General features: G+C 40.8%; 1 long non-coding RNA gene across 1 annotated transcript; it reads right to left on the reverse strand.

The window, feature by feature from the left end:
- Positions 1–5632: 5632 nt before the first annotated feature.
- On the reverse strand, positions 5633–7190 carry LOC142826750 (uncharacterized). The gene is made up of 2 exons (XR_012900982.1): positions 6983–7190; positions 5633–6039 (listed from the first exon to the last, which is right to left on the reverse strand). It is a non-coding gene; the product is annotated as an uncharacterized LOC142826750 (long non-coding RNA).
- Positions 7191–7991: the final 801 nt, after the last annotated feature.

The following is a 7991-nucleotide window of genomic DNA, read 5'->3' on the forward strand; positions in this document are numbered from 1 at the left end:
TCCCTACCTCACAGAGCTTACAAACGAATCACAGGAGACCACACTTTCTCTTCCTCCATGCACCTACAGTTGCATGCATGCACAGATCTCCTATTCCAAACGTTCATTTTCATGTTTACTTGCGTAAAAGATAGGAAAAGTTAAAAATTCAGGGACTTTATTTTCACCCTTTCACGCTTGCAGGTAGGCCCCTAAATTAGTAATTAGGCACCAATATATAGGAATTAATTTGGGGGATAGAAAGAGTATAGAAAAAAGCAGGAATATGAGTGAAGACCAGAAGGAAGGGGGAAGAGGGAAGGGGAAAAAGGAAAGGGAGAAGCGAGATGGTTGGTAATTGGATATTAGAAAGAAAAAGAGATAGGAAAGCACTATGTAAGAAAAAGAGAAGTAGAAGCAAAAATGCAGTAAAAAAAGAGGAAGGAAGCAGACAGGAAGTAATCATTAGTGCAGAATGGAACTCCATAAAATCAGAGCTGAGTTAAGATCCGTTTAAAAATGTATCCAAAATCTTTGGCTGGCACCTGATGTATGCCCTTTGTTTCTGAGAACTAGTGTGGTTTTTAAATACTCAAGCAAAATAGAAGAAAGAACAGCAGAAAGAGAAAATCATTTTGAAGTCCCCTTCTATAAAAGCCAGTATCCCCCGGAGTGGACAGGCCAGCCTTTCAAAAAGTGTAAGTGCTTAACCTCAGTTATGTAGGATCAAAGGGCAGCACGCTGGATTGCTGGACAAGGTCCAGAGAGGGAGAAAGTGTCAGAATGTGTATATAGGAAATATGCCGAGGCCTTTTCCTGAGCTCCCAGTACCTTTTCTATTCACTCTTCAGTTATACAGTCTACTGGCACCTGCATACGTGTTTTGGGGGTTCTTCACAATGTTCTATAGTCTGAACTTAGTCTTCATTTAAGAATAAATCCACACCTCCTCTCTAATGGGGTCTGTCTCTTTAAAAAAATATCAGTTGTTACAGTCATTGTTGCCCCACTGCCAGCTTTATGCCTTCAACTAATGTGCTTCTCCAGGAACAGTCTTTAAATGAGAAGTTACGGCTGCTTTTCTGATTGAAACAAACTAGTGTTGATTGCTGATCAGCCATCTGTAAAGGAGGGCATCTCAGGAAGGATATGAGCTAATGAAAAAATGGACCTGATTTGAAAGTGTGATGTGCTTCATGCCACAGGCCAGTCTGAGTGGCATGAGATTATATCATTGCAAGTGAGAGGTAGATTGAGAATAAGTAACTTCTGTCTTAAAGATTAAATGGCAAATTTGCTATTAAATGTGAAAGACATAAAATGGAATTAACGCTTTGAGGGTGTTAGCTGTGGTTATATACACTCTGCAAATGGCACTTCCATCCTGTCACTTGCATTGTCAAACTGCACACTCTTCTCATTGCAGCTCAATTAATACTCATTCAGAAGTATCAATTAAAGAAATGAGAAACGAAGTGCTGACCCTTAGCAGCCGCCTACACATCACCCACTTCAGAGGCACATTTCGTGTGGCATTACTTCTCCAAATGACCTTTGGAACTGGTAAAATATTATTGATGAAATCATTAGGTTTCTCGGTAACCAATTGATAATTCTCATGTAGGTGGCCAGGTGCTGATAACATTACCCTTGTTGTGACAGAGAGTGGAGATGGAAGTATGTGGGGTTTTCTAGGGGATCCTACATGTTATGTCCTGCATTTCCAACACCATTCTTAGCACAACCAAATAAGCAGCAGTGATCAAATGAAAAAGAACATTCACTTTTAAATGTAGTTGCTGTGTTTTATTGTATGTTGTGTTATGCTGAAATTCATTGTGTTGTCTCATTTTTGTAAAGCATCCTCCTGTATGCTTGTGATATGTGACATGATATAATGGGAATTGGGCTGATATGAAAAATTTGGATCCGAATGTGGATTTTAAACCCCTATCCACTTTTTGTGCAGGGGCAGTTGGATCTGCATTTTGCTTTGGCTTGGTTGGTTATAAAGATAGGGTCTAGGCACAGACCCTATCAATAGTGGCATAATGTTTAACATTAAGTATTTTCCAGTAGAACTTTACATATAAAAATCTAATTTGGTTGATGAATTTAGTTCACCCAAGAGCGAAAGATTAGTAGCACTAGCTTGATCATAGTGCTGGCAGGCTTCCCCACTTAACTTTTGGCATGGTGTTAACTTGCTACTCATATTCATTTTTGTTCTAAGATAGGGATGACAGGTCTCCAGCATTAAGAGGCCAGTGTGCTAACACTGGATCTTATCAATTTCTACCTACTACATCAATCCCACAGTCATCATTTCAAACTGAATGCCCCAGCAGTGTGTGCTGTGTTGCAGCCATGTTTATCCCAGGATATTAGAGAGACAGTGTGGGTCGGATAGTATCTTGGCTCAAATAAGATATTTTATTGCACCTTGCCTCTAATACTGGCAGACTGAGATTTTCAGTGTCATTTAAAGGATTTAGATTCTCACATGCCATAATTTATTATAATTATGTATTATTTTATTTTATTACGTTGGCAATTAGGAGCCCTTGCACTGAAGCAGGACCCCACTGTTCAAACAGACAGAAAGCTGGTCCCTACCCTGAAGCGCTTACAATCTAAGGCTATGTCTAGACTACGCTTCATTTTTGAAAGTGAAATTTCCAATTTCACTTTCAAAAGCAGGTCTTTTGAAAGTGAAAATAGTCTGGATGCAGGGGGGTTTTGGGGTAAAAAAACCCTTTTTTGAAAACGCTCTTCCTTTAAAAATGCGGATTACGCGGTTTTTTGAAAAAGGGTTGTTTTTTTAATACCTCCCCCCCACGTCCAGATTCCTTTTACTTTCGAAAGACCCGCTTTTGAAAATGAGATTGGAAGAAATCTCACGGAATTTGCATATCCTCTTATGAAAATAAAGCGTAGTTTAGACGTACCCTAAGTAAAATTATTGGCAGTTAAGTGTCCAAATTAATTAGATAGCTCATACATAATGTTTATCTAAGGGTATCTAAGACTAAGCTCACCAATGCAGCAGATTCCTCACTAGAAATGAGGTGCTTAGGAACTATGATGAATTGGGCCAAATAAACACATGGCTTAACTGTACACTAATCAGTGGACAATATATGCATCATGCAGTAATTGAAAGGTGCATAGTGACTAAGGAAGGGAATCACAGGAAGAGAAAGAGGGCTTCATGTTTAAGATAGTTGAATGTTGCCCTGGAAAACTGAACTTCATTCCTGCCTCTGCCATAGACTTCCAATCTGATGCTCGGTGAGTCATGGGAAAGGAATAGATAAGAAGACAGAAAATATCACATGATCTGAGCAGCTCCATGGTATGCCCATATCTTGAACATTGTATGGCGATCTGGCTACCCCATCTCAAAAAATATACAGAAAAGGGAACACAGATGATTTGGGGTATGGAACAGCTTCCATATCAGAAGAGTTTAATAACTCTGGGACTTTTCAGAGTAGAAAAGAGGGACATGACAGAGGTTTATAAACTCATGACTGTAGAGGAGAAAGTAAATAAGGAAGTATGATTTCATCTTTCTCATAACAGAAGAACTAGGGGCCACCAAATGACATGAATAGACAAAAAGTTTAAAACAAGCAAAAGGAAGCATTTCTTCACATAACTGCACACTGTGGAACTCTTTACTAGAAGATATTGTGAAGGCCAAGATCATAACAGGGTTCAAAAATGAACTGGATGAATTCATAGAGGATAGGTCCATCAATGGCTATTAGCCAGGATGGACAGGCTGCCCTGGTGGAACTGGTATAAAGGGCACCCTGAAGGTGAGGTGGAGAGGTGGGTTCTGGCATGGCCCAAGGGATAGGGCACTTCCCTGAGGAGGGCAGGGTGTCAGGCTCAAGTTTCCCCCTCCCAGGGAGAGGCAGGACAAAGGGCACCCAGAAGGTGAACTGGTAGGGCAAGTTTCAGTATGGCCTAAGGGATAGGGCATTCGCCTGGTCCATCAATGGCTATTAGCCTTATTCTGTGTTTGCCAGAAGCTGGGAATAGGCAGTAGGGAATAGATCACTTGATGATTACCTATTCTATTCGTTCCCTTAGGATGATCTGGCATTGTCCATTGTTGGAAGACAGGATACTAGATTAGATGGACCTTTTCTCTGACCCAGTATGACCATTCTTACACTCTTATTTAAACAAAACTTTTTACAGGTTGTTATGGAGTGTTCCTCATGTTCTGGGTACCCAATGTGTGACACCTGAAGTCTGATTTTCAGGAGTGCTGGACACTAGCAATTGCAATTGAGGTTAATGGGAGCTGTGCTTGGTACATAGAAAGTGCCATAAAATACTTAACGCTCTGGATAATGAGAACTTAATGTCCTCAGACCGAGCACCCAAGATTAGTTGAGGCATTTGACAATTTTGGCTTTAAACTGTTTCTCAGTTCCCCACGTGAAAAATAGGGAAAATAATGTCACTTCGCCCCACAGTGGCATTTTGAAGATAAATTCATTATTTTTGGTAAAGAACTAGAATACTATCATGAAAGCACCTCATAGGTATTCAGTGTAGAGTTTGGGTAGATCTCAGTAAATATTTAATTGGGTAAATACTGAAAAGTGAGGGCAAAAAAGAAATAAGATAGCTACTCATTTAGTCAGGACCTATGGTAAAATAGCATGCCATAACATCATTAAAGATATCATAATACCACGTGCACAAGGGGGCTGAACTGTGGTTTCAGGGATGATTTTAATTCTGTCAATTCCTAACTTTTGGGTGCATGATGTGGCAACTTCAAATTAGTCTTTTAATGTATATTTATGCTAATGATAAGGAGTGAGACACCTTCCTCTCTGTTTCAAAGCAAGGTATATTGTATGTAATGTCTACATTATCTCATACGTGTTTCATGTTTGTGATAGTATGTGGGTACATTTTGGAGGCACTCAGTATCAGAAAAATGATTATGAAGAGAAACAAATGAAAGTATGTCTTTCAGATAAGTTAAATATTCTTTTCTTGTTCCTGGAGTTACCATTGTAGGGCAGGGGATGGCAGCTGCTATTGGATCTCACTGGAATGAAGCATAGATTGATAGATAGATGTAGCTGCATTATGCTCATCCCCCAGAATTCCCCCCTCTGAGGATGAAAGTGTAAAAGAATGTGAAGGTGAAAGTTAAAATGTATATGAATGTTCCTTTCACCTGAGAGAGAACAACTAACGAACCGGCTGGAACACAGTATTTTCTTTGCAGGTGTTCCATCAACTTTATAATGACACATCTTGGAATATGAGAGTCACAGTGGACTCTCTTGCTTAACTGTCGTCATCACTTACCATTTGCAGAATGGAAGGTTTGCTGATCCCGGGTCCATGTGCATGACTCACTGTCCATGGATTGCAGGGAATAACAATATCTCTTAAATAGCATGATCTCACAATCAAATCCTATGTACTTTGTGGCATGTAAGACAAAAAAAGTAGCAAGATCTGCACCTTACACTTCCATTTTAAGGCCAGAGCTGCCCAGAAAATTGTACAATGGCAAATTAAGGAATTATAGAGCATTGTTAATTGGTTATGAAATCACTTAACCACCAGTTTTGGTGAAATCATTTTAAAAACGAATCACAAAGTGAAAATCTACAGTGAATTTAGTATGTTTATTTTCATCTTAGCTGAGGAATAGCATGCCTGTGAATCACAGGTGCATTTCAGGCAAGGATTCACTTTGGTTTGATCCCGTGGTTATTTGCATAAATAGATCACAAGGAGGATTACAAGTGGAGGTGGCTAGGTTTTCCCCCTTTCATGCTGCGCATTCCTGTAGTGTTTTGGGCCTATGCAATGGGTGTTGCTTTTCACTGCAGCACAGTCTATAACTCTCACCATGACAAAAGTACCTCTGCTTTCTCAATTCCAAGAGATGGAAGGACAAGTTGCTCTTGTCTCTGCTGTTATATTGAACTTCAGAAGCTCTCCCTCTTGCTGTTTCCACTCTGTCCTTTTAGGAGCAGCAGCCCAAGAAACCCCAGGGAACTTTCTCCATTTCTGCAAAACACCAAAAAGAAGGAGAAAGGCCTTATTCATGTTCCCCTTTTGTGTTCCCTCCTCTAGATTAAATATCTAGCAAACATGACATGTAAGGAGAAAGAAGATTGGAAAAATTGGGTTAATTTATTGTTTTCATTGTTCTCCTTTGGACTTCCTCCAACTTATCCACATCTTTCCAGAAATGTGGCACCCAGAACTGGGGAGAGGTAGATACGTTGGAGGGTAGGGATAGGGTCCAGAGTGACCTAGACAAATTGGAGGATTGGGCCAAAAGAAATCTGACGAGGTTCAACAAGGAAAAGTGCAGAGTCCTGCACCGGGGACAGAAGAATCCCAAACATTGCTACAGTCTGGGGAGTGACTGGCTAAGCAGCAGCTCAGCAGGAAAAGACCTGGGGATTACAGTGGATGAGAAGCTGAATATGAGTCAACAATATGCCCTTGTAGCCAAGAAGTTTAATGGCCTATATAGGTGCATTGCCAGCAGATCTAGAGAAGTGATTACTCCTTTTCAGCACTAGTGAGGCCACATCTGGAATATTGTGTCCAGCTCAGGGCTCCCCATTACATAAACGATGTGGATACATTGAAGAGTCCAGCAGAGGGCAACCAAAATGATTAGGGGGCTGGAGCACATCCTCATGATTTATGAGGATAGGCTGAGGGATTTGGGCTTATTTAGGTTAGAGAAGAGAAGAGTGAGGGGGGATTTCATGGCAGCCTTCAACTACCTGAAGGTGGGTTCTAATGAGGATGGAGAAAGGTGGTTCTCAGTGGTCATAGATGACAGAGTGAGAAGCAATGGTCTCAAGTTGTAATGAGGGAGGTCTAGGTCATATTGACATATATAAATGTAGGCTTCATTGGTCATGTTGCACTGTATGAGGAGTCACCCAGCAATCCATGAAGCCCTATCCCAGTATTCACTGGAATGCATTACCTGGTAGCAGCCTCCTTTTAGTTTGTTCTAAAGTCCTGATGAGGAATGTGGAGGATTACCACTAGGGCAGTGATCTGAAACTCAGAGTATTTTGATTCTATTCACAGCTGTGCCACAGACTTCTCATTGTGACCTTGGCTGAGTCTCTTCATTTCTTTACCTCTGCTCCCCTGTTGTAAAATGACGATGATAATATTTTCCTGCTGTTGCCAGTGTTCTAATTCCAGAACTATGGGTTATAAATGGAGGAATCTGTTGTGGAAACATTGAGGCAGTTTTGTCTTATTAACAGGGATGAATTGCCAAAGGCAGAACCCCCTACCCCCCAAGATATACAAATAAGTTTGAGAGAGATGCACAAACTAGTAATAGAAAGATTCAGATTTAGGGTCTGTCTATGCTGCACACTCATAAAGTGCTATGTAGTATATATAGGCTGAACATGCCCCTAGCACAGGTATAAAGGGCAGTACAGAGGATGAGACACTGCTTAGTTGAGTACAGACATCCTGATCCTGTGGGTAGTGCTCTATATAGTTTTCTAAATACCTTACCAGTACCTACCCTATCAACCAGTGTTAGAGCCATTCCCCACCACAGGAAAGGACTCTAGCAGTGAGGAAAGAATCCGGTAACTCCCATTGCCAGAGTCTTTTACTGATGTGCAGCTACACACAACAGTGGGGCTGTAAGCTGCTGTTCACTGCAGCATGTAATGACTCTACATGGACTCTACATGACGCTACTAGTGGTGTGTGGTGCAAATATGGCCCTAATCACTGGCTAGATTCTTTGGATTTACCAAATCAAAAAACCCAACCCTCAACTTTTCCCCCTCCCCATGGTTATAGTAGTAGAGGTGATGGAAGTTAGGACTGGCAAACATCTATCTATGACTGCTTTTTAAGGATCATAACTGCTCAGATGTCATTATCATAGCTAATTATAAGATGATGATATTCCTAACCTTGGACCTCTTGCAGCTAGCTTGAGATGCCTGCACTTGCCA

This window comes from Pelodiscus sinensis, chromosome 2 (genome assembly GCF_052426305.1).
Source record: "Pelodiscus sinensis isolate ZL-2025 chromosome 2, ASM5242630v1, whole genome shotgun sequence".
Classification (NCBI taxonomy): domain Eukaryota; kingdom Metazoa; phylum Chordata; order Testudines; family Trionychidae; genus Pelodiscus; species Pelodiscus sinensis.